Genomic DNA, 25301 nt, shown 5'->3' on the forward strand with positions numbered 1-25301 from the left:
ATGGAGTGCCACTTGAAATGAAACAAATGCATTATAATTATTATTATAATTCAAAGCAGATGAGAGTTACTTACTTCTGTAATATACCTAAAATGTTTCCTATTCAGAGAAGCATTTTCAAGGATGCCATTCTGTTGGTTTGCTGATGCAAAGTATTATTTTAGATTAGAATTACCATGGTTTACTAGAACCTAAGGGTATAAGATAAGGTGTTTTGTTATATGGTTGCTGTACAGTTTACTTATCTTAAATTTAATATCACAAAGGATTATCATTTCAAAAGAATTTTGTTACTCTCTATATTTCTCTTTGGATTGCGTGTTTCACTGAGTCAGCCCCTGTGGCCTAAAGTAAATGAAAAATATTTTTCTCTCTTATCAGTCTATAATGTATGAGACTCAATTAGCTATTGGTAATGTTCACTGGCTCCTATTTAGGGAAGGTATTTTTATATTTCATTTGTTTTTTTCTAAATGCTTTTTCTGTCTAGCAAAGACATGCATCAAATTCATCACAACAATTCCAACTACAAAGAATGCTTGCTCTCCAGGAAAGTTAATCTCTTGTAGCTGGTAGAAAGATTGTTTCATGAGCATCCAGGGTATATTAAAACAAGTAAAAAGACCCTAAAATACAGTAGATAAAAGCAAGATAGAAATTTTATTCTTTCTCATGTAAAAATCTCCATCAGTGGTGTAGAGCTGGCAATGCAGTTTCTTGGTATGAGGGTTCCAGTTACTGTTGTTCTGCTGTCTATGCTATTTCCATTTTGTGGTCCCAAATAGCTGTTTCAGCTCTTGCAATTATTTCCTGATTCCAGAGATCAAAGAAAGAAAGAGAGAGGAACAGATGGGTACAGTATGTTCCCTTTAAGGTAATGACCCAGAAATTGTACATTTCACCATATCTCTCACCCTCCCATTGGCTAGATCTCACTTCCATGACATCTAGTTGCAAGGACTGGTGGGAAATGTAGTCTTCTTCCCTAGGTAGCCATGTACCAAGTTAACAGGTGGTTATGTTACTAAATGATGTAAGGAAAATAGAATATTTGGGCACAAGAAACAATCTCCAATAAAATGGCCTTTACCACTCATTATAGTACTGAAAGTCAGTGACATAAATTACGTTTTTAAATGGGATATGTTTCTAGGAGTAGGTTACATTTTCTAGTCAATTTTATAGACTCTGAAAGGCATTTGTTAGCTAATGCTGATGAAACTGGCTATGTCATTGTCTTTGCTTGGATTAACTGTTGTATGTGCTTGCTCAGATTATGCAGATATGAAGCCAAGAACATGTAGCCTGTTATATATTCAGGCCACTTCTGAATGAAGCAATGGAAGCTAGTACAACTTTGTTCTGAAAGGTGTTGCTTTATAACTATTAAGCTGTTTCCATCATCCTAATGGCCAAAATGTAAGAAAGATGGAAGATTTCATAAGGGTCCCAAAGTTTAGGCATGTTCTTATTTTAATCCTGTTAAATATTAGTTTTCATATCTTATTTTTTTAATTTTTACTTTTTTGCTCAATTTAAATTACAAAGCAAACAAATAAATAAACCTTAATCCCCTCTCCCTTCTCCTAGCCCACTCCTTGTCCTCTCTCCTTCAGGTTCTGCATGGTCTTTACTTCCTCCAGGAAGCATTCTTTACCGATACCTCAATTGTGGATTGGGTACCTCAAGCGTATACTCCTGTAACACCAGGGATGCTATTTACTTTCTTTGACTGACTCTGTTTTGCCATTGTCTGCTTATATGCTTCTATTCCCCACTAGACTCTAATCTTTATAATGGGATGAACTATATTGTTTATTCACCAATGTATCTCTTCTATGTAGCCCTCAGTGCCTGAACACACATTTGTTAAAAAAAATGTAAAAATGAATGGGTGAAGAAAAGGACAAGGAGGAAGGAAAAGCTAACAAGAAGGGAACAGAAAACAGATGAGGAAGAAGTACATTTTATCTAACTGTTTAAAACTTGTTTCTCTCTCTCTCTCTCTCTCTCTCTTTTTTTTTTTTTTTTTTTTTTTTTTTTTGAGACAAAATCTCATTCTGTCACTCAAGCTGGAGTGCAGTGGCACGATCTCGGCTCACTGCAACCTCTGCCTCCCAGGCTCAAGTGGTTCTTCTGCCTCAACCTTCTGAGTAGCTGGGATTACAGGTGCCTGCCACCACTCCCGGCTGATTTTTGTATTTTTACTGGAGATGGGGTTTTACCATGCTGGCCAAACTGGTCTCAAACTCCCAAGCTCAGGTGATATGCCCACCTCAACCTTCCAAAGTGCTGGGATTACAGGCGTGAGCCAGTGCACCTGGCCAAAACCTTTGCTGTCTGATCCACTCACCTGTCAGCTTTCTCACAGTGCAGTCAGAACAGTAGTCTAGAAGGCTTTGTCTCTCAGCTGCCACTTGCTTAGCATGGTAGTTATTCCTTTCTATTTAGGTCCCTTCTTTAAGCTCATAGTGGAAAGCAGAGGCAATTTTAAGGTGTGGTGAGAGTGAGAGTGTTTCTGTGTTGGCTAAGTTGTCTGGCCAAGGTAACAGTTCATTTCCTCCCCAAGGTATCTCATCAGCTCACTCCCAAAGAGCGCTAAGAGGCTTAAGGAGGGTTTCAGTTATGTGTTTCAGAGCTATGTATTATATTCTACCAGTTTATGAAAACAAATTTCCTTTGGGTATTGTCTGTATTGCTTAAAAATCTATCCAGTGTTTTTAGACTTGGCAAAATATATTTTACTTATGCTTTAATTTGCAGACTTTTGAAAGAAGTTATTTGTAGGTAGACTACTATTTATCTAGTTTGACTATGTTTTTTAATTGAAATCTAAGTATTCAATGATACATTTTTATCATGATACATTCCATTATTATCTTCACCATTGAGAACACTTCCTCGATGGAATGAGGCTGTTCTGTGAAATAAAGTAAAAAATATCATTTGAATAGATAGAAAGTAATTGCAAATGGGCAACTATGTGGCAGGTAGAGAGGTGTAAAGAATGGAATGGGAGAAAAACCATCACAATGGTTATAAATTCACAGTTTTGGGGCTAGAGCCTTAATGAATAATTAAGGAAGTCAGGAACTGAGGAGATATAAAGATTCCATATGTGCAAAGCTAGAACCAGGGACCTTTGGAATCCTCTTTGCAGTGTTCCCATTTTACAGATGAAGAGAGGGCCTAAGTGATATATCCAAGGTCACTGAAAGTGGCAGCTGTCTTATCTGCTAGTGTGCTTTTCCATTTTGAAATTGTCATGGCTTATAGCCATGAGGCTTAATAAAATATTCATGAAGACAAATTTAAAGATGCCAAAGTGTCCTAAATTAGTCATTAACCTTTTTGCTTTAAATCTTTTTTGAAAAAAATGATAAGGCATAAATAAACTAATGACAGATATAAACCTGATTTATGGTGATATTTCAGGAGTTTCAATTTTCAATTAGGAATTAATTTCAGTGTATAATGAATGCTAAAGGAAATGAAAAAATTTCAGAAACATATAGTTTTCATATGAACTCATTGAATTACTTGCAGATTAAAATAATTTTTAGCCTCATTCCGTGGAAAAATACAATTTTAAATTTAGTAGGATTTTTTATTATATTTTAATTATTTGGAAAACATTACAGTTTTGTCTCAAGTGAATTTGAACATCCAATTTCCTAGTCCCTGAAAACAGGAAATTCAAAATTTAAACCAAACTAAAATATATCACATTACATAGCTTTAAGAAATAAAACATATTTCTATACTAATATTTGCTTTTTAACTAAGTGGAGAAGTTATTAACTCTAAAAGCGATTTGAAGTTTTTCTATTTGTTAGGGTACCTTGTTAGTTCTGTATTTCAATTCAGACTCCTGTGGAATTCTATGGAGCTGGTTAAAGTATGCAGCCATTGTTGGGAGAGAAAAATTTTATCTGTAGTCAGCAGAATCTGAAATCCCAGAGTAAACTGAAATTAGCGCTGACTAAGACTTTCTATAGTCAATATGGAACAGTGGTCTGTCACAAACATGCAAACAGTCATCTACGCTGCACTGCATAGGCAGAAACATTTATATGGGTGACACAGATCTTTATTATAAACAAAAACATTCCATGCTAACTATACTGAATAAATGGCATTTCTTTTGACTGATGACAAGGGGTGAGGTGTGGGGATATGAAGACTTAATTCACATTAGCAGATGTTTCCCACTTTATGGTGAATTTACTGTTGCACCCTCCTTCACTTCAGGACTCTAACAAATGAGGAAATAAGCCAATTCAGATTTCATTAATGTGACTCTCATTCCATTCTTCCCAGTGCCCAATTTAATCATTGTATTGAAGTAGTTGGTTTATTAGACCAGCATTTTTGGATCATTTTGGGGTGTACTTGGTACTATAATAGAAGCTAAATGCACAAAGATGACTAAAACTTTGATGATATTATTTATTTTACTATTTTCAGCTTGGATTGTTGCTATTGATACATCTGCAGTCACTGTAATGTCAGTTTCTTTGTATGTGATCCATTTTTCTTTGGCTGCTTTTCAGATGTGTATGTATATATTTTTTACAATTTCATTATAATCTTATAATGTCTAATTCTGGATATCTTTAAATTCTCCCTGCTTGGTACACATTGTATTTCCTGTTTCTGTGGTTTTATGTTTTTCTTCAGTTTTAGAAAATTCTCATATATCATTTAGCATTATGTCTCCTCTTCATTTTTTTATTTAGAAACTCTAATTAAACATGTTTTAGACCTTCACATTCAATGTTATTTCCATATTTTTGTCTTTTATTTCTTTGCCATGGTTTTGTTGGTATCTTCAGATTTATCCCATTTTACTATTTTCCTCTTTAATATTTGAAGTCAGTATTTGAGTTTTTAATTTCAAATATGTTTTTCACTTTTAAAAACTTTTCTTATTTTAAAATATCAGGTAATTTTTGATAGTTCCTTATTCATACCTTAATTATTTTGCTTTCATCTTTTATTTCTTTAAACATTTTATATATAATTTGTATTCTTTAGTTGATAATTCTATTGAAGTCACAGGGATCTGAACCTGCTGTATGATGTGTGTATGTCTATATGGTATGAGCATGGGGAGTAAAAGTGAGAGTTGTATGTGATCAGAGTTAGTAGCTTGTAACATTTTCTTAAGCCTCATGGTAACTACAAAGCAAAAATGTGTAGAAGCAGCACAAAACTGAAAAAGGATTCAAAGGATACCACTAGAGGAGACTATAAACCACAAAGGAAGACAGGAACAGAGGAAGACAGGAACAGAGGAAGAAAGAAATGGAGTATCTACAAAACAACCAGACAACAAATTATAAAGTGGCAATATGAAGCCCTTAGCTATCAATAATTACTTTGAATGTAAATTGATTAGATTTTCCAATAAAAAGACACAGAGTAGTTGAATGGATTAAGAAGCAAGACCCAACTATATGCTGCCCATAAGAGACTACCTCACTTTTAAGGACACACATAGACTGACAGTGAAGGGATGGAAAAAGATATTCCACACAAATCGAAATCAAAAAACCACAGGGTTAGTTATACAAATGGTTCCTGACTTTTGATTTACTTATGATTTTTTGATGTTATCATGATGCAAAGGCAATGCATATTCAGTATACTTCTTGACTTATGATGGGACACATCCTAATAAACCCATGGTAAGTTGAAAATATCATAAGTCAAAAACGAACTTTTGATTTACTTTGTTTACAATATTTTCAACTTATGATGGATTTATCAGGATATAACCCTATTGTAAGTTAAGGGGCATCTGTACTTATATTAGAAAAAATAGGCTTCAAGTCAAAAACTATAAAGACACAAAGAAGTACATTATACAATGCTAAAAAGGTAGACTCATCAAGAGAATATAAGTATAAGTTATAAGTATATTATACCAAAATTGAAGCACCTAAATATATAAAGTAAATATTAAAGGATATGAAGGGAGAGAGATAATAAATTGCAATATACTAATGGTAGGAGACCTCAATACCTGACTTTCAACAAGGGAAGATTATCCAAAGAGGAAATTCATCCACAAACATTGAACTTGAACTACATTTTAGACTAAATAGACCTAACAAACTTATACAGGACATTACATGCAACAGCAACAGAATGCACATTCTTTTCAACTGCACATGGAATATTCTTCAGAATAGATCATATATGGGCCACAAATGGGAACAGGGCCTGAACAGATATTTCTCGAAAGAAGGTATACAAATGACCAACAAAGAAAATGAAAAACAGGCCCCAAATCACTGATTATTAGGAAAGTACAAATTAAAACCACAATGAGATATCATTATATTAGAATGGCTGTTATCAAAACAACAGAAAAATATGTGTTGGTGAGGATATGGAGAAAAGGGAATTCTTACACATTGTTGATGGGTACATAAATTCATACAGCCATTATAGAAAACTATGCAAAGGCTCCTCAAAATACTTTGAGTTATCATTTATCTAGCAATACCACTTTGGGCATATATCCATAGGAAATGAAATTGCTATGTTGAAGAGAGATCTGCACTCTCATGTTCATGCAGGGTTATTCACAGTAGCCAAGTTATGGAATCAGCCTGCATGTACATCAATAGATGGACAGATAAAGAAAATGTGGTAAATATGTACACAATGAAATATTATTCATTTCTTTACTATGTAGCTAGCCAAAGCAATCTTGAGCAAAAAAGAACAAAGCTGGAGGCACTGCACTACTTGCTGTCAAACTATTTTACAAACCTACAGTAATTACGATAGCATGCTACTGGCCTAAATATCATTCATTCATCAATGAAGCAGAACAGAGAATCCAGAAATGAACCCATGAATTTTCAGAAAATTGATATTTGCCAAAGATGCCCAAACCACACAGTAGGAAAAGGATGGTCTCTTCAATAAAAGGTGTTGGGAAAACTGTGTATCAGATGCAAAAGAATTAAATTGAACACTTTTGTATATCTCACAAGAATCAACTGAAAATGAGTTAAAGACTAAATGTTAGGCCTGAAACCATAAAACAAGTCGAAGAGTGCTTTATCTTGGTATGTGGACCTAGATTGCAAAGAATTCAGTACGTGGAGTCTTTTTTTTTTTTGTGGACATTTTTGATATTACAGCATCTTTTGATCCTCAGAATGTGATCTCTGGTCCTTGTGTTATCTTTAATCCAAGTGTTGATTGCTGGTGCCTTGGTTGTGGATGGGTGCCACATTGCTTTCTGTGTTCATGTATTACCACTTGCAGCAGGAGTGAGGAAAATACTTTATTTTACTTCAGGTTACCATAATCTTTCTTCCTCATTTTCACTAACTTTACCTTTTTTTAAGCTAGAGAATTGGGTTATGTTTGTCTTACTTTTTTTCTTGTAACTTCCAGATTTATCTCTTTTTGTTGTATCTTTCAATCCTCCATTCTCTTTATGTACTTTCTTACAAGGCAGGTCCATTTCAAAAGCATGAAGTAAGGGTATACCTGTCATTACCAATGCAGAGTGAATGACTTCTACCTGGCAAGCAGCCGGTGGTTTCACAGATTTTTTTCTTTTTGCCACAAAAAGAAAGACTGTATATTGACAAAGATTCAATGTCATGACCTATGAGGTCTCCTTTTTTTTTTTTATACCAAAAACATATAAATATACATCTTTACATCTTTATAAAGATATCTAATACATCAGTGTTTATAGCAGCATTATTCACAATATCTGAAAAGTAGAGACAATCTAAGTATTAGTTGACAAATGAATCGATAAAATGTGGTATATATGCAAAGTGGAATATTATTCAGCCTTAAACAGGAGTGAAATTCTGACACATGCTACAACATGGATGAATCTTAAAGACATGCTGAATAACGTAAGCCAGACACAAAAGGATGAATATTATACGTTACCACTTCTATGCAGTACCAAGAATAGTCAAATGTATACAGATAGAAAGTACACCTAAAATGATAAAGATGGCAAATTCTATGTTATTTATATTTTACTGCAGCAACTTAAAAGACTACATGTGAGAAAAGATGACTTGGAGAAAATCGTATCTTGTAGGGGTCAATATTTAGAGACTTCATTTATTCAGTCATCCAGTCATTCAATAAAGTTTGATTTCCTGCTGTATATCAAGTGTGTCTTAGATACTGGGGCTAGAGCAATGAGCAAAACACTCAACAATCCTGGTCTCCCTGAGTATTTTAGTGAAATAAGACAGACAATAACCAAAGTAAGTGAGTAAAACCTATAGTAAGTAAGATGATGAGAAGGTCTGTAGAGAAATATAAAGCCGAGAAGAGTAATTGGGTGAATGGAGGCCAAAGTGGCTGAAGCAAACAGAAGGGAAGAGTGGGGGTGGGAGCAGGAGCAGTACTGGATAAAAGGAGAGGAAGGCAGAGCTGGTCACTTAGGGCTGTGCAAGTCAGCGCGGGGAGTGGAGATTCCATTCTACACCCATCAGGTGTACAACAACAAGGAGATTCTTTTTTTTTTAAATCACTCCGATTAGTGTTTGTTTTTCATTAATCATATAAAGATAGGCAAGGATTTTCTTTCCCTTTCTTCAAGGATTTTCTATTTCAAAATTTATGCAACTATATGTTTGAAGAGACAGTGCATGCACACGTACACAAACCCACTCAAACTCAAAACAGCTCAGTGGCTTCAGGAAGCTTCTATTTGCCTAATTCACCCTTGTGCCATCCTCTAAGTATCTTCATCGTGTTTTCCTAGGAAACAGAGTTGAGGCAAAATTTTCATGGTAATGCTTAAAAGGAAAGGTGGGTGGAATCCAGGAGCAGCAAGAGTGAGGGAACAAGGAGTGTGAATTAGGGAAGGAAGAAAAGCACACTCCGGGGGCTGCACTACTGAGCCGGCCAGGGCGCCACAAAACACAGCTTGTTCTAGCATTGTTGCTGCTTGCAATAGTTTGTAAGGGAGAAGCTGGTGAGGAATTTATCTGTCAGTTCTTTCTAGTCTTCTTTCTCATTGATCTAAAAGTCTCTCATAAGGAAATAAGGAATGACTATACTGCCCTTCGTTTTTTTGTTTTTTTTTTTTAAAGACTCTGGAGTCTTACTCTGTTGTCCGGGCTAGAGTGTAGTGGCATGATCTCGGCTCACTGCAACTTCCATCTCCAGGTTCAAGCGATCCTCCTGCCTCAGCCTCCTGAGTAACTGGAATTACAGGCATGCCACCACACCTGGCTAATTTTTGTATTTTTAATGGAAATGGGATTTTGCCATGTTGACCAGTCTGGTCTTGAACTCCTGTCCTCAAGTTATCTGCCCGCCTCGGCCTCCCACAGTGCTGAGATTGCAGGCATAAGCCACCATGCCCTGCCGATACTTTCCTTACTTCTAGATGTGTTCTCCGGGTCTTCTAGGTGGCTACAAGGGATGCCAGAGCCTCCGTGGCAGTAGCTGGGCTGGACCTAGGCGCGCGGAGCTACTGCGGCGCACACTGTGAGGGGGTGATGTGACCATGTCAAGGTGGTCCTGAGGGACATCTGAAGGATTTGGCGGTGTGGAGTGAGGCAGTGCAGCGGTCGCTCAGGGGCTCCACGGAACAAGTGGTGAAGACTCAGCATTTGGGGGCAGTGGACAGGTGAATCTTTAGAGAAACATAAATATACCTTGCACACCAGGCCTCTCTCTAAATAAACAGAAGCATCCTTTTGGAGAAGGTAATAAAATAGTAGCAGTAAAACAAATATGCAATACTTTATGGAGTGTTCATCTCACTTCTATTCCATGAAAGCCTGGTGAGGTGCATGGTATTATCTTCCTTTTTATCAAGAACTTGAGACCCAGAGATGCTAAATGCCTTGCTATGGTTAAGAGGTATAGCAGTCTTCAGTTACAGCCTTTCATATTATTCCTTTAAGGAAATGAGATGTTCCTTCTGAATCTACACGTGTGCATTTTTAAAAGAGGAGGAGAAGATGAAGTACCTTTCAGTTCATTTCCGTAAAATGTTATTTCAAGAGATCCAGAAAGTCTTCTGGTGCCAAATTCTGCTGAACTACCAACAAGCCAGAAATTTAACCATTAAAGAGTCATCTCACTTCCTCTTTGGTTCTCTTTTCTCCTCTCCCCTCCCCTCCAACCCCACCAAGACAGAGTCTTGCTCTGTTACCCGGGCTGGAGTCCAGTGGTGTGATCTTGACTCCCTATAACCTCCACCTGCTGGATTTAAGAAATTCTCGTGTCTCAGCCTTTTGAGTAGCTGGGATTACAAGTGTCTGCCATCACGCCCAGCTAATTTTTTTGTACTTTTACTACAGATGATGTTTTGCCATGTTGGCCATGCTGGTCTCAAACTCTTGACCCCAAGTGATCCTTCTGCCGTAGCCTCCTTAAGTGCTGGAATTATAGGTGTGAGCCACTGGGCCTGACCTCTTTTCCTCTTTTTAAATGCAGCCATCCAGCCATTCATTCCTTCTTCTCTTTTTTTTTTTTTTAAATTCAGTCCCCATAGAGACTGCCAAAAATTGCCAATGCCGACTATATTTCAAGTCGTCATGGCGGGGTATTGGGAAAAGTTTTCAACGAGCAGTAATCGCGCCTCGGATAAACCTCATTGGCTGTGATACTGGCATTGCGCAAAGCTCAGTCATTCGTTTTTTAGAGGAGGGATGGTTCATTTGCTGGTGCTGGGAAGAATCCAGTGAGTTCTGGGTGGGGACATGGGAGGGCCAAACTGAGAGAAAGGAAAATAGAAACCCCTAAAGGCAATTTCGTACTTTCATGATTTTGACTTTGGGCCCTGATTCCAGCACTCAAGCCTTTTCTGGAGCTTGTCCAGACTTCTCCGTTCGAGCAGAGAACATTTCAGAATTGCTTTTGAATATGCTGGTCTAACTTGCAGAGCTTCTGGCTGGGATGCTTGTAGAAGAGGACTCCAGGGCCTTGTCCTGGCTGCACTGGGCCCGCAGGTTTCCGCATGTGAGGAATGGTGCTTTGTTACTGAATAGAATTTCCGTGTTGCTGGTCACTCTTATAAGGGACCTGGAGGCCTCAGCCATTGAGATGCCCTTCTCCTACTTCCCAAACAAGTGATAGGAAATGTGTTGAAATAGCCGTTAAGACAACTGCCATGATTTCTACAGACGACTTTTAAACTGTCCTTTTTTACTGACCATTTTCTCCCTCCTCCTTAAACATTCGGTAGTCTCTGCTTGTTCTGTGGATCTTGGAAGTCAGATTCTAGCACAGGCTTGGGAGTGCAGTATCACATTCTCCATTCAGATAGCTAAAATTTAGATTCTCAGCTTCTCATAGATTCCCTAATTTGCCAAAATGTAGTTCCTTTGCGGAATACAGCAAAATGACATCATTTATCTTGCCTGCTCAGAGTTGCAAAATTGTTGCTTAGCCAGACTAAAAAGGAGCAAGCAAGGGAGAAAGAAAAATGAAACAAACAAAAAAACTCCCAGGTTTTTAGATAATGTATACATTCTGTGAAATAGTTGTAATTAGGGGCAGCGTTTACCAAGAGCTCAAGCAAAGAGTGGACATGCTGAGTTGGCACTGGTTGGAGAAGTGTGAAGATTTTTATAAAAGCTTTGGAAAGCCCAGTATTGACCTGTTTTTATTATTTTTATTGGCTCCCTTGATGATAGACAAACAGGCCTAACCTGGGGCCAACAGAATCAGCAGGAAATTTAGGTCACAGATAGTTGCATTTTAAAAACTCTGGGTTTTTAGAGGCTGCTCAATCATTGTAATTGATTGATGATAACATGACAACAAGAGTTCTTAAATCATTAAATGTGGCCAGATAAAGACGAATGACTGGCGGTTTTATTGGATGCATCGTTCCCAATCCCCTGTGGTGTTCTGTTCTGCTCTCTGAAGAAGTCGCTTGTCCCTCGTTTCGTGCAACTTATGGCCCAGCTGGCCTGTTTACAGAAAACAGCCTCTTAAACTTGGCAGTTGTGTTTGAAGCACAGCATAACATCATTTCCCGAGAGATGGGAAAAAACATTACAAAAAAGTTTATATCTCCCCTGAAACATATGCGTGTTTTAAACTGAGCGTCCATTGAAAGTTGTTCTTTCTATCCTCTGAAATCAAGGCCTTTCCCTATCTCCCTAGCCAAAGGTACTTGTAGCTGAATGAGATTATTTGATGAATCCTGTAAGCTTCTTATGTTTTCCTGCTCTTACTTTGGATAAATGCTAATCTGTAATAAGAGCTCTAAGTAGATAGCTCTGTTCTTCCCAGGACACAGGAAATATGGCCGGGTTTAATGGCATTTTAAAAACTTTTTATAGAAGTCAATATAATATAGAAAAGTACAGCTCAATGAATTTTTACTAACTGAAGACAGCTGTGTAATCAGCACCCAGCTCAACCTGGAAGATTCCCAGCAACCCTGGAGGCCCCTCTTTTGCTCTCTCCCGGTTGCTCCCTCCCTTTAAGGAGTAGGGACTTCTGAAAACCTAGATACATTTCCCCTGGCTTTTGTATTTTACATGGATATAATTATATATTTTTTCTGGCTTCCACCATTATACATTATGTTTGTGAGTTTCATGTGTACTATGGTTTTATACATGACAGAGCATTTATTCTCATTGTTATGTAATATTCCACTGTGTGAATATACCACAGTTTTTTTCTCCAGTGGCATTTTTAATAGAAGAGAAAGTTTGTAGAATGTTTTCACTTCCAAGGACTTCACTATTTCTCACTACCAGAGAATGGTATACTCCACAGACACAGAATGTCAGCCGGCGCCCCTTATAGGGATACATTTTGGGAAACATGCTGATACTTGGAGCTTAAACTTTGCATTTTTTTACATCTGCTTATTCTCTCCATTAAGTCTTTTTGGTACATTCTTCTACCTTTCCTGCCTCTCACACTTGCCATTACTTTGCTCTTCACTCCAGAATCCTTCAATTAATTCTGTTTTCTTTTATTGTCCTGGGCTTAGACATCCTCCTTTCTGAAATATTTGTATCTGTCCCATTCTTACATTTTACAGCAATTTTGTCCTCTCTGTTTTTTCTTTTGAAACACCCGTCCTTTTCTGAACCTCCATCTAAAAATCTTGGAATAATTCTAGACTCTTTTGCTTATACTCCATATTCAGTCCATCAATAAACCACTGCCTTTAACTTCAAAATATTTGGAAATTTTACCAGTTCACATTACATTCAGTGCTCCTTCCTTGATCCATGTCTCACTTTGTTTATTGAAATTACTTCCTGTCTCCCTTGTCCCTCTAGTTTATTCTCTTCACCATAGTCCAAATGAGAAGCCTTTTAAAACAAGATCATACCCTTTGACTTCCATGTCAGAAGTGCAGAAGTTCTCACAATGGGCCGGCTACACCGCTCTGAATGATCTGGCCCCTTCTCTGCCTTGTGTCTTACCACTCTCCCATTTCCATTGCTAAAGGAACTAAATCTACCTTACAATTTCCATAACATTGATCTAGCACCCTCTCCCTTCTTTGCATCTGAAGCTAATGCCATATTTCCAGTCTATCATCTTTAAATCAGCTGCTCATGGAGATCATTTCTTCCCTGTTAGATGACTTCAGAATCGGATTCTTTTTTATGCATTTTTCTGTGTGTGTGCATATTTCTTACGTGCATCCCATCCTTTTTCACATAGTGGTAGGTTCACATAAAAAATTCTGCATTTGGCCCCTCCCTCCCCCCTCACCAAAAAAAAAAAAAAAAAAAAAAAATTCTGCACTTGTACAGCATCTACTGGGTTCACAGAACTTGTGGCCACCGGCCCAGGGGCACTGGCTGTCCCAGGCCCCAGCCAGCTGTCACTAGGGCTTGGGAAGGGGGTGGGCATGGCATGGTGGTATCCTAGATGGGAAAATCTGCCTTAATATTTGTGGCACATAGTATTTATGTGCCAAGGGGGTGGGGGAAAATCTGGTTTCCCTCCACTGGAGGTTTTAACCTTGACCGAGACTTTGGGCCAGTCATGTACCTTACTAGGGAAGTCTAAGTAGTCACAAGTCAGTAGATTACCTCTGATGTGTGACGTTTCCTTGCTACTGCTTCTGCTCTCGTATAATTTATCTATCATCTTATAAGCTAGGTTCCTTAACTATTTGTCCTAGTCAGAATCCTCATCATAATCATCCTTGTCCCAAGGATTTGGATTCCTCTTCCCTGCAAACTCTAGCTTTCCTCCGACTGGGAAGCATCGGAGAGGAAGTTGTGTAGTAGACTAGATGTATATTTTGAAGAAAAATGGCGTTGGGTTGGATTCCAGCTCAAACATTCGCCAGCTGATATCTTTGACAAGTAACCTTTTCAAACTCAATTTCTTCCTCTGTAATAGTAATACCCATATTATAGGGTAATTAGGAGAATTAAATAAGATAATCTACAATTATATCTTTATAAGTGTTTATTTTTTCTCTTTTTCTAATGTCGGCTACTTCATTGTAGAGACAAGTATGATTTCAATACCAACTGTATTCAAAGGGCGGAGCTAGGTCCTGGAGATGGAATGAGGAATAAGATGAGGTTCTTGCTATCCAGGATTTTTCAGTCTCAGAAGAGAGCTAGATATGAATAGATCATTAAAATTAGGGTGATAAAAAGCCATGGTAAACAGAAATAGAGACTCCTTTGGGATTGCAAAATAGGTACATTTAACCCATGTAGGGAAGGTCAGAGAAGATAATGCTTAGGTTGAATCTCAAGACAAAGTGAAGAAGGAAAAGAACATTCTAGGCAGGAAGCTTTGCATGAACAAAAGCACAGAGGCAAATGTAAGTAGTTCTTCAAAGTTTAATTGTAATCAATGAGGAAAGAAGTCGTGACTGTTGAGGAAAAGCAGTTAATTGAGGCCAAGAAGATAAAAGGAATGCATATCTCATGTTAAGGGCTTTGTCTAGAGGACTTTATTTAACATTAAATAACTTTAAGTGGATCAATTTTTTGTTTTAGAATGAGATATATTGTGGCTAGAGATGATGGTAGTTACAACCTAGGTGGTAAAAGAAATGGATAAGAGGAGATGGATATTTAAAAATCATCAGGACTTGGCTGATTTGATGTGGCAGGGGCAAGGGAGAATTCTGGGAGAGTTCAAGTTTCTGACTTGGTCAACTGCAGTAGTGATGGTACCAAACAATTGTATGGGACATAGAGGAATAAGAGGCAATTTGGGGGTACAAGTATTGATTTCAGCTTTAGACACGTTGAATCAAATTTACAGATGAGATATACAAGTAGAGAAGTCCAGTAGGTAGTTGGCTGGGTTTAGAACAAAGAAGAGAAATTTGGCTGGAGATACATATTTATGTGTTATGTTAGTATGAAGATTAAAGTGCTATACCAAAAGAAGCAACATAGGGACTCGAACCAGATAGCTTATTTCACTTTCATATTGCAGTCTAGAAATAGTTGGATGGTTGAGTCCACATGCCATTCAAAATGTGGTCTTCGTTATTTGTGCTGGAACTACCTACCTATCCTTCCACTGGAGGTTTTATCCTGGACTGAGGTTCTAGGGGCAGTCATGTACCTTACCAGGGGGCTCAAAGGAGCTGCAAGATCAGAAGCATTGACATCAACCTGGAAATTTGTTAGAAGTGCAGAATCTTTAGGCTGCATCCCAGACCTAATGAATTTATTTTATTTTTTTATTTTAATTTTTATTTTTATTGTACTTTAGGTTCTGGGGTACATATGCAAATCATGTAGGATTGTTGCATAGTTACACACATGGCAATGTGGTTTGCTGCCTCCATCTCCCCGTCGCCTACATCTGGCATTTCTTCCCATGTTATCCCTCCCCAACCTCCCCATCCCCCCACTGTCCCTCCCTTGACCCCGCCCAATTGACCCCAGTGTGTGATGCTCCCCTCCCTGTGTCCATGTGTTCCCATTGTTCAACACCCGCCTATGAGTGTTTGATTTTCTGTTCTTGTGTCAGTTTGCAGGTTCATCCATGTCCCTACAAAGGACATGAACTCATCATTTTTTAGGGCTGCATAGTATTCCATGGTGTATATGTGCCACATTTTCCTTGTCCAGCCTATCGTTGACTGGCATTTGGGTTGGTTCTAGGTCTTTGCTACTGTAAACAGTGCTGCAGTGAACATTCGTGTGCATCTGTCTTTATAATAGAATGATTTATAATCTTTTGGGTATATATCCAGTAATGGGATTGTTGGGTCAAATGGAATTTCTATTTCTAGGTCCTTGAGGAAGCACCTAATGAATTTAAATGAGCACAATGGAACTAATCTTCCTTCTATCTTGTTTCTCGGCCTTCCTCTCTAACAGCGTAGTTGAAGTTGATTACAACCACTTTATTTTAGCTGTGGAAAGAGGAAAAGAGAATAGGAAATAATGAGCTTTCTTTGTAAGATTTGATATCCTTAAATTGATATTCATATTTACTGTGTTACAAATTGATAATGAGAAAATTTAAAAATATTCATTCTTGTTTATATATATATATATTATTGCATTTTAGGTTTTGGGGTACATGTGAAGAACATGCAAAATTGTTGCATAGGAACACACGTGGCAGTGTGGTTTGCTGCCTTCCTCCCTATCACCTATATCTGGCATTTCTCCCCATGTTATCCCTCGCCAACTTCCCTACCCCCCCGCTGTCCCTCCCCTAATTTCCCCCAACAGACCCCAGTGTGTGATGCTCCCCTCCCTGTGTCCATGTGTTCTCATTGTTTAACACCCGCCTATGAGTGAGAATATACAGTGTTTGATTTCTGTTCTTATGTCAGTTTGCTGAGAATGATGGTTTCCAGGTTCATCCATGTCCCTACAAAGGACACTAACTCATCATTTTTTATAGCTGCATATTATTCCATGGTGTATATGTGCCACCTTTTCCCTGTCCAGTCTATCATCAATGGGCATTTGGGTTGCTTCCAGGTCTTTGCTATTGTAAACAGTGCCACAATGAACATTCCTGTGCATAAGTCCTTATAATAGAAAGATTTATCATTCTTTGGACATATACCCAGTAATGGGATTGCTGGGTCAAATGAAATTTCTATTTCTAGGTCGTTGAGGAATCGCCACACTGTCTTCCACAATGGTTAAACTAATTTACATTCCCACCAACAGTGTTTGCTTCATAATATAAAATATTTTATGAAGAGTAACCATATTTTCAAAACAAAAACATGACAATGAAATTTGTTTATATTTTTGAAAATATTTTTACTGTTTTACTGAGTAGAAAACAGCTGGATTCTTATGTTTGCTTCCTCATTCAGGCTGCTCTATATTGTTTTGGTTGAAAAATATGAAAAATATCAAGCCTCATACAGACATATAGTTGGAAAATATAAAAAAGCAATATTATTATAGCTTTTTTATATGTTTGTGGGTATCCATTTTTGATACTGTACCTAAATTCTACAAGTAGTGATTTCTTGAAGGTAAATTGTAATGTGGTATTGGAAACCCTATGAATGAGCTGTTTGTACCCTTTTACATTAAAATTCAGTGGTCTACCTTGTATTTTGGATGAATCTTTTGCCTATGCTTGATATTCTTACATCATGCATTGGTCATATGGAAAACATTGATTCACCAAATTATACAGATGTTCCAAATGTTGACATATTTTATTATGCAATTCAAAAAAAATCACATTTAATGTCACCACTGATCTCATCAGAAAAGTTTTAAACAATAAATCATCTGGCAGTGGCATACATAAGTTTTCCAGAATTTGACTTTTTGCCAGAATTTTAACATTGACAGTAAGTATGTCAGTTGTTTTCCTTGAAGGAACAGGCTCATTTTGTTCATTTTGGAGAAAATGTGTGCCAAGTAGCCAAGTCTTAAATATTGTAACTTCTCTGTCATTTTTTCAAGTAACAATGCTATTGCATGAAAGAATTAATTCAGTACACAACTCAAACAATTGCACAAATGCTTTTTCTAGAGATAACCATTGTCCTCAGTATATAGCAGAAGTGCTTCATACATATTCCCATTTCGTCCTGCACAATATTAAACATTTAGGATTGAAAGTCCATAAGATTGATAATTTTGACCACCTTATCAAGAGGTCTTTTTTTTAAATCAGAGTCTCACCCTGTTGCCCAGGCTGGAGTGCAATCATGTGATCATCGGCTCACTGCAACCTCTGCCTCCCAGGTTCAAGCAATTGTCCTGCTTCAGCCTTCCAAGTAGCTGGGATTACAGGCACCCGCCACCACGCCTGGCTAATTTTTGTATTTTCAGTAGACACAGGGTTTCACCATATTGGCTAGGCTTGTCTCTTGGCCAGGCTGGTCTCGAAATCCTGACCTCGTGATCTGCCTGCCTCAGCCTCCCAAAGTGCTGGGATTACAGGTGTGAGCCACCATGCCCAGTCACATCAAGAGCTCTTAAGTAAAACTGCTTGCAAAATTCAACTGTGAGTACATAGCCTAGTGGTAAAGAATTCAGTGACTATTACTTTGGAGCCACTGCCTTTATCTGTGTTGTTACCACCAAATTTACCCACCATGCTTTTGCACTATTGGTGCAAGTGACAATATAGTAAAAAAGGTAAAGAATGTATTAACATTATTACAAAAATAATTTTGACCTTATGGACCTCTTGACAGAATCTCTGGGATCTCAGGTATCTCTGGACCAAACTTAAAAAACTACTGTCCTCCTATATAATTATTCTGAATCTGATAAATATTGGCTTATGAGATTACACGGTTTTGAACTGACTAGTTCTAGGTAAAATTGTTAAGCAGCAAGCTGTAAATTCAGTGCATCTCTATGCCTTTCCTCTGCATCACATCCCTGAAGACATGCACTGGATCCCTAGTGGTACAGATAGAATGGGTATGGCTGAATTGCCGATTCATGTATGCTATTGATTGTTCGTTTAATCATTCAGCATGTATGTATTGAGCCCTATGTCTTAGTCTGTTTTGTGCTGCTACAACAATATCTGAGACTGGGTAATTTATAACAACTAGAAATTTATTGGCTCACAGTTCTGGAGGCTGGGAAGTCCAATATCAAGGTGCTGGCATTTGGTGAGGCATTCTTGCTGCATTATCTCTTACAGAAAGATGAAACAGTCAAGAGAGAGCAAGAGAGGGCTGAACTTGCTACTTTATAACTGCCCCAATCTCACCCATAAGGGTAGAGCCCTTATGGCCTAATTATTTCTTAAAAGTCCCACTTCATTTTTTATTTTATTATACTTTAATCTCTGGGGTACATGTGCAGACTGTGCAGGTTTGTTATATAGGTATACACGTGCCATGGTAGTGGTTTGCTACATCCATTGCCCCTTCATCTACATTAGGTATTTCTCCTAATGCTCTCCCTCCCCAATCCCCCCACCCCCTGCTATTCCTCCCTTAGTCCCCTACACCCCAGGCCCCAGTGTGTGATGTTCCCCTCCCTTTGTCCATATGTTCTCATTGTTCAACCCTGCCTATGAGTGAGAGCATGTGGTATTTGGTTTTCTGTTCTTCTATCAGTTTGCTGAGAATGATGGTTTCCAGTTTCATCCATGTCCCTGCAAGGGACATGAACTCATCTTTTTTTTCATGGCTGCATAGTGTTCCATGGTGTATATGCGCCACATTTTCTTTATACAGTCTATCATTGATGGGCATTTGGGTTGGTTCCAAGTCTTTGCTTTTGTGAACAGTGCCACAATAAACATACGTGTGCTTGTGTCTTCATAATAGAATGATTCATAATCCTTTGAGTATATACCCAGTAAAGGGATTGCTGGGTCAAATGGTATTTCTATTTCTAGATCCTTGAGGAATCGCCACACTGTCTTCCACAATGGTTGAACTAATTTACACTTCCACCAACAGTGTAAAAGTGTTCCTATTTCTCCACATCTTCTCCAGCATCTGTTGTCTCCAGATTTTTTAATGATCGCCATTCTAACTGGTGCGAGGTGGTATCTCAATGTGGTTTTCATTTGCATTTCTCTAATGACCAGTGATGATGAGCTTTTTTTCATATGTTTGTTGGCTGCATAAATGTCTTCTTTTGAAAAGTGTCTGTTCATATCCTTTGCCCACTTTTTGATGGGATTGTTGTTTTTTCTTGTAAATTTGTTTAAGTTCTCCGTATAGTCTGGATATTAGCCCTTTGTCAGATGGGTAGATTGCAAAAATTTTTTCCCATTCTATTGGTTGCCAGTTCAGAGTGAACTCCCATTTACAATTGCTACAAAGAGAATAAAATACCTAGGAATACAACTAACAAGGGATGTGAAAGACCTTTTCAAGGAGAACTACAAACCACTGTGCAAGGAAATAAGAGAGGACACAAACAGATGGAGATACATTCCATGCTCCTGGTTAGGAAGAAGGAATATTGGGAAAATGGCCATACTGCCCAAAGTAATTTATAGATTCAATGCTATCCCCACCAAGCTACCAATGACTTTCTTCACAGAATTGGAAAAAACCACCTTAAACTTTACATGGAACTAAAAAAAAGCCCACATACCCAAGACAATCCTAAGCAAAAAACAAAAACAAAAAACACTGAAGACATTAAGCTATATGACTTCAAACTATGTTACAAGGCTACTATAGTCAAAACATCATGGTACTGGTACCAAAACAGAGATAATAGAACAATGGAACAGAACAGAGGCCTCAGAATGAACGCCACACAACTACAATCGTCTGATCTTTGGCAAACCTGACAAAAACGAGCAATGGGGAAAGGATTCCCTATTTAATCAATGGTGTTGGGAAAACTGGCTAGTCATATATAGAAAGCTGAAAACTGGATTCCTTCCATACAGCTTATGCAAAAATTAACTCTAGATGGATTAAAGATTTAAACATGAGGCCTAACACCATAAAAACGCTAGAAGAAAACCTAGGCAATACATCCAGGACATAGGCATAGGCAAAGACTTCATGACTAGAACACCAAAAGCAATTGCAATAAAAGCCAAAGTAGACAAGTGGGATCTAATTCAAGTTAAGAACTTCTGCACAGCAAAAGGTCCCACTTCTTAATACTATTACAATAGCAATTAAATTTCAGCTTGAGTTTTGGAGGAGACAAACATTCAAACCACAGGATCCTACCTTCATGTACCAGATTCCCTGCCTGAGTTGTGAACCCCGATGCAGAACTTCTCAGGTCCTACCTCACATCAACCACTTGTATTAATTTTCTATTGCTGTTGTAGCAAATTAATTAAGCCACAAATTTAGTGGCTTAACACAACATGCATTTTTTCTCTTACCATTTGGAAGGTCTCACTGGATTAACATCAAGATGTCATCAGGGTTGTCTCTCTTTCTGGAAGCTCTAGGATAGAATATGTTTCTTTGCTCTTTCCAGCTCCCACAGGCCTCCTGCATTCCATGGCTCCGGGCCTCCTTTTTCTGTCTTCAAAGTCAGCAGTGTTGAATCTCTCTGATTCTTCATCATCACAACTCTCTCTCAGCACAGCCAGGAAAGGTCCTCTACTTTTAAGCACTCATATAATTAGATTGGGCCCACCCAGATAATGTAGGTTAATCCTCCCATCTGAAGATTTGCAACCTTCATCACATCTGCAAAGTCCCTTTTGACCACAGTCACAGATTCCAGGGACGAGGATGCAGGCTCCTTTGGGAGGCCAGTATTCTGCTTACCATACAGTCTTAGTAAATGTACATTAAATATTTGTTGAAGGAATAAAAGATCCTATTCCATTATTTGTGTCTCAAAGCTTTGCTCCTTCCTGATATTAGATGCTGACTGTTTAAGACTCAGTTGAGGTATACCTCTTCCAGGATTTAGGTTCCTTAACTGTTTCCAAAGTGAATAAATACTTCTACTAAAGGACTTATTTACTACATTGCCACAACTCTTTAATCCTATCCCTACTCACCCATAAACTCCTTGAATCTTCTGTCTTGCTTTGTTTTCATGCTCAGAGTATAGTACTGTCTGAAATGTAGCATGCACACAATAAATGTTTGTTCATGCACTTGTTGTTGCATGAATGCATCGATGAATGATTCTTACACATGCTAAGTTACCTTTTGGCACTTTGTCTAGTACATATGAAAAGCCCATTTCCCAAAGAAACAGAGTAACTTTAATTATGAGAATTTGAACCCTTGCAGTAGGACTTACAGTGATGGCAAATGATGTTTTGAGCAGAAGAGCCTCGGGCACTCTGTCAGGCTGCCACTGGCAACATCCTATGAGCCTGCGCACACCATGGCTTAGGCTGAAGTTTGGAGGATGATAGTTTGGATATCTGCCTCCTCCAAATCTCATGTTGAAATGCAATTCTCAATGTTGGAGATAGGGCCTGGTGGGAGATGTTTGGGTCATGGGGACAGATCCCTCTTGACTGCTAGGTGCCCTCCTCGCAGTGGTGAATGAGTTCTTGCTTAGTGTTTACATGAGTTCTAGTTGTTTAAAAGAGCATGTTATCTGCTCTGTTCCCCCAACCTCCATTCTTTTTCACTGTGTGATATGCCAGCTCACTCTTTGCCTTCTACCATGATTGTAAAGCTTCCTACGACCTTACCAGAAGCTGAGCAGATGCTTGTGCCATGCTTGCACAGCCTACAGAATGGTGAGCCAAATTAACCTCTTTTCTTTATAAATTACCCAGTCTCAGATATTCCTTTATAGCAACACAAACAGACTAACACAGAAAATTGATACCAGGAATGAGGTGTTGCTATAAAAATACTTGAGATTGTGGAAGTGGATTTGGAACTTGGGAATGGGCAGAAGCTGGAAGAGTTTGGAGAGCTGAGAAGAAAAGAGGAAGATGAGGGAAAGTTTGGAGCTTATTAGAAAGCGGTTCAATAGTTGTGACCAAAATGCTGATAGAAATATGGACAGTGATGACCCAGGCTGATGAAGTCTCAGATGGAAATGAGAAGGTTATTGAGAATTGGAGTGATGGTCACTCATGTTATGCAAGATGACTTACAGTTTCTGGCAGAACAAATTTCAAAGCAGCAAAGCATTCATGATGTGATGCGGCTGCTACTAACAACCTATGACCAGATATGGGGGCAAAGAAATGACTTAAAGTTGGAATTTATATTTAAAAGCGAAGTAAAGTATAAAAATTTGGAAAAGTCACAACCTGGCCACATAGTAGAGATGGAAAGAACATTTTCAAGAGAGGAGTACAAGCAGACTGTGGAGCAACAACTTACTAGAGAGATTTTACATAACTAAAAGGGATCCAAGTGCTAATATCCAATACAGAGAGAAAATGGCCCTGAAAGCATTTCAGAAATCTACGCAGCCCCTCCCATTACAGGCCCAGAGGTGTAGGAGGGAAGAATAGTTTCAGGGGCCAGATCTGAGGCCCTGCTGCCCCTCTGCAGCCCCAGGACACTGCTCCCAGGATCCCAGACACTGTGGCTCAGAGGGCCCCAGATACTACTCTAGTTGCTTCTCTGGAGGGCACAATCCTTAAGCCTTAACAGGTTTCACATGGTGTTAAACCCGTAGGCACATAGAATGCATGTGTGAAGCAGGCTTGGCAGCTTCCACCTAGATTTCAGAAGATGTATTGGAAAGGCTGGATGCCCAGCCAGAAACCTGTTGAAAAGGTGGAGCCCCTGCAGAGAGACTCTACAAAGGCAGTGTGGAGGGAAAATAAGAGTTTGGTGTCCCCACACAGATTCCACACTGGGACACTCTTGAGATGAGCTCTGTGGGAAGGAGGCCACCATCCTCCAGACCCCAGAATGATTGAGCCATTTGCAGCTTGCATCCTGAGCCTGGAAGAGCTACAGACACTTAACCTCTGACCATGAGAGCAACCTTGGTGGCGGCACCCTTCAAAGCCAGGGACAGAGCTGTCTAAGGCCTTGGAAGCCTACTTCTCACACCAGTATGCTCAGGACGTGAGACATGGAGTCAAAGATCTGTGTTTTGGAGCATTAAGTTTTAAGGGTCTGTTGCCCCTTTCTTTTGGCTGATTCCTCCCTTTTGGAATGGGAACGTCTACCCAATTTCTATGCCACCATTGTATCTTGGAAGTAAATAACTTGTTCTGATTTTTCAGGCTCATAAGTGAAAGGGACTTAGAGTCTGTGATGAGACTTTGGACTTTTGAGTTGATGCTGGAATGAGTCAAGACCTTGGGGAATTATTGGGAAGGGTTGACTGTATTTTTTTATTGTGAGAAGGACGTGAGATTTGAGGAGGCCATGGATGGAATGACATTTGGATATTTGCCCTCTCCGAATGTCATGTTGAAATGTGATCCCCTATTCCAAAGAATAAAGTTTCTGCTTCATCAGAAATCCTTGTGTTCAGTTAGTAGATGTCACAAAACAGGTTTTAATAGCATTTATGCCAGTATTCACTCCTTGTAGCAATGTATGAGAGGTTTAGTGGCCTCACATTCTTGCCTACATTAGATATTGGAAGGTTCCTTTTTAATTCTTTTTTCCACTTAGCCATTCCAGTTGGTATGATATGGATGTACTGTGAATTTAGCTTGCATTTTTCTGTTGACTAGTGATGCAGAGTGCATGTGTATGTGCCAAATGGTATTTGGATACCCTCTTTCATGAAGTCTCAATCTTTGGTATAATTTGTACTGATTTTTTTGAAGTTCTTTATGCATATTGGAGACTGGGTTTATTTTTACCCCTTATTAATTACTTCTGATGAACAAAATTTTAGTAATGTTTGGTTTTTAAAAAGTAATAACTAAAAAATAACAAAATGTGATCCCCAGTGTTGGAGGTGGGGCCTGGTGGGAGACGTTTGGGTTATTGGAGTAGATCCCTCATGAATGGCTTGGTGCCCTCTTCATGGTAACAAGTAGTTCTTGCACTAAGTTCACAGAAGATCTGGTTGTTTAAAAAGAGCGTGGTACCTCCCCGCTTCTCTCTTGCTGCCTCTCATCATGTGATGTGCTGAGCATCCCCTTTGCTTTCCTTTATGATAGAAGATTCCTGGGGCCTTACCAGAAGCCAAGCAGATGCTAGCACCATGCTTGAACAGCCTGCAGAACCATGAGCCAAATAAACTTCTTTTCTTCTTAAAGTACAAAGCCTCAGGCATTCCTTCATAGCACCACAAATGGACTAACACAATGGGTTGCAGAGATGGGTTCTCCAGCAGCAGCTTAGCATGATTTGGAGTTTCACTGAGTGCCTTCAGGTTGTTCACCACAGAAGAGCAGGTGTACAGCCAGCCTGGCCTGCTCTGCAGCCACTTGGAATAAAGCCTGTTTGCTCTTCATACCTGCCAAGGTAGCCAGTACAGAGGCAAACTCTGACTTTGCAGTGACATTTTAATTCACCCAAAAAG

The 25301-nt window shown here is 38.7% G+C and overlaps 1 protein-coding gene and 1 non-coding gene across 3 annotated transcripts in view; one reads left to right on the plus strand and one right to left on the minus strand.

The window, feature by feature from the left end:
- Positions 1–25301, plus strand: part of SCFD2 (sec1 family domain containing 2) — a 431480-nt gene that overhangs the window by 153621 nt on the left and 252558 nt on the right. The window lies entirely within an intron of this gene.
- On the minus strand, positions 10505–10645 carry LOC119472945. Its single transcript, XR_005202116.1, has one exon. It is a non-coding gene; the product is annotated as a U4 spliceosomal RNA (small nuclear RNA).

This window comes from Cebus imitator, unplaced genomic scaffold (genome assembly GCF_001604975.1).
Source record: "Cebus imitator isolate Cc_AM_T3 unplaced genomic scaffold, Cebus_imitator-1.0 Scaffold124, whole genome shotgun sequence".
NCBI lineage: Eukaryota > Metazoa > Chordata > Mammalia > Primates > Cebidae > Cebus > Cebus imitator.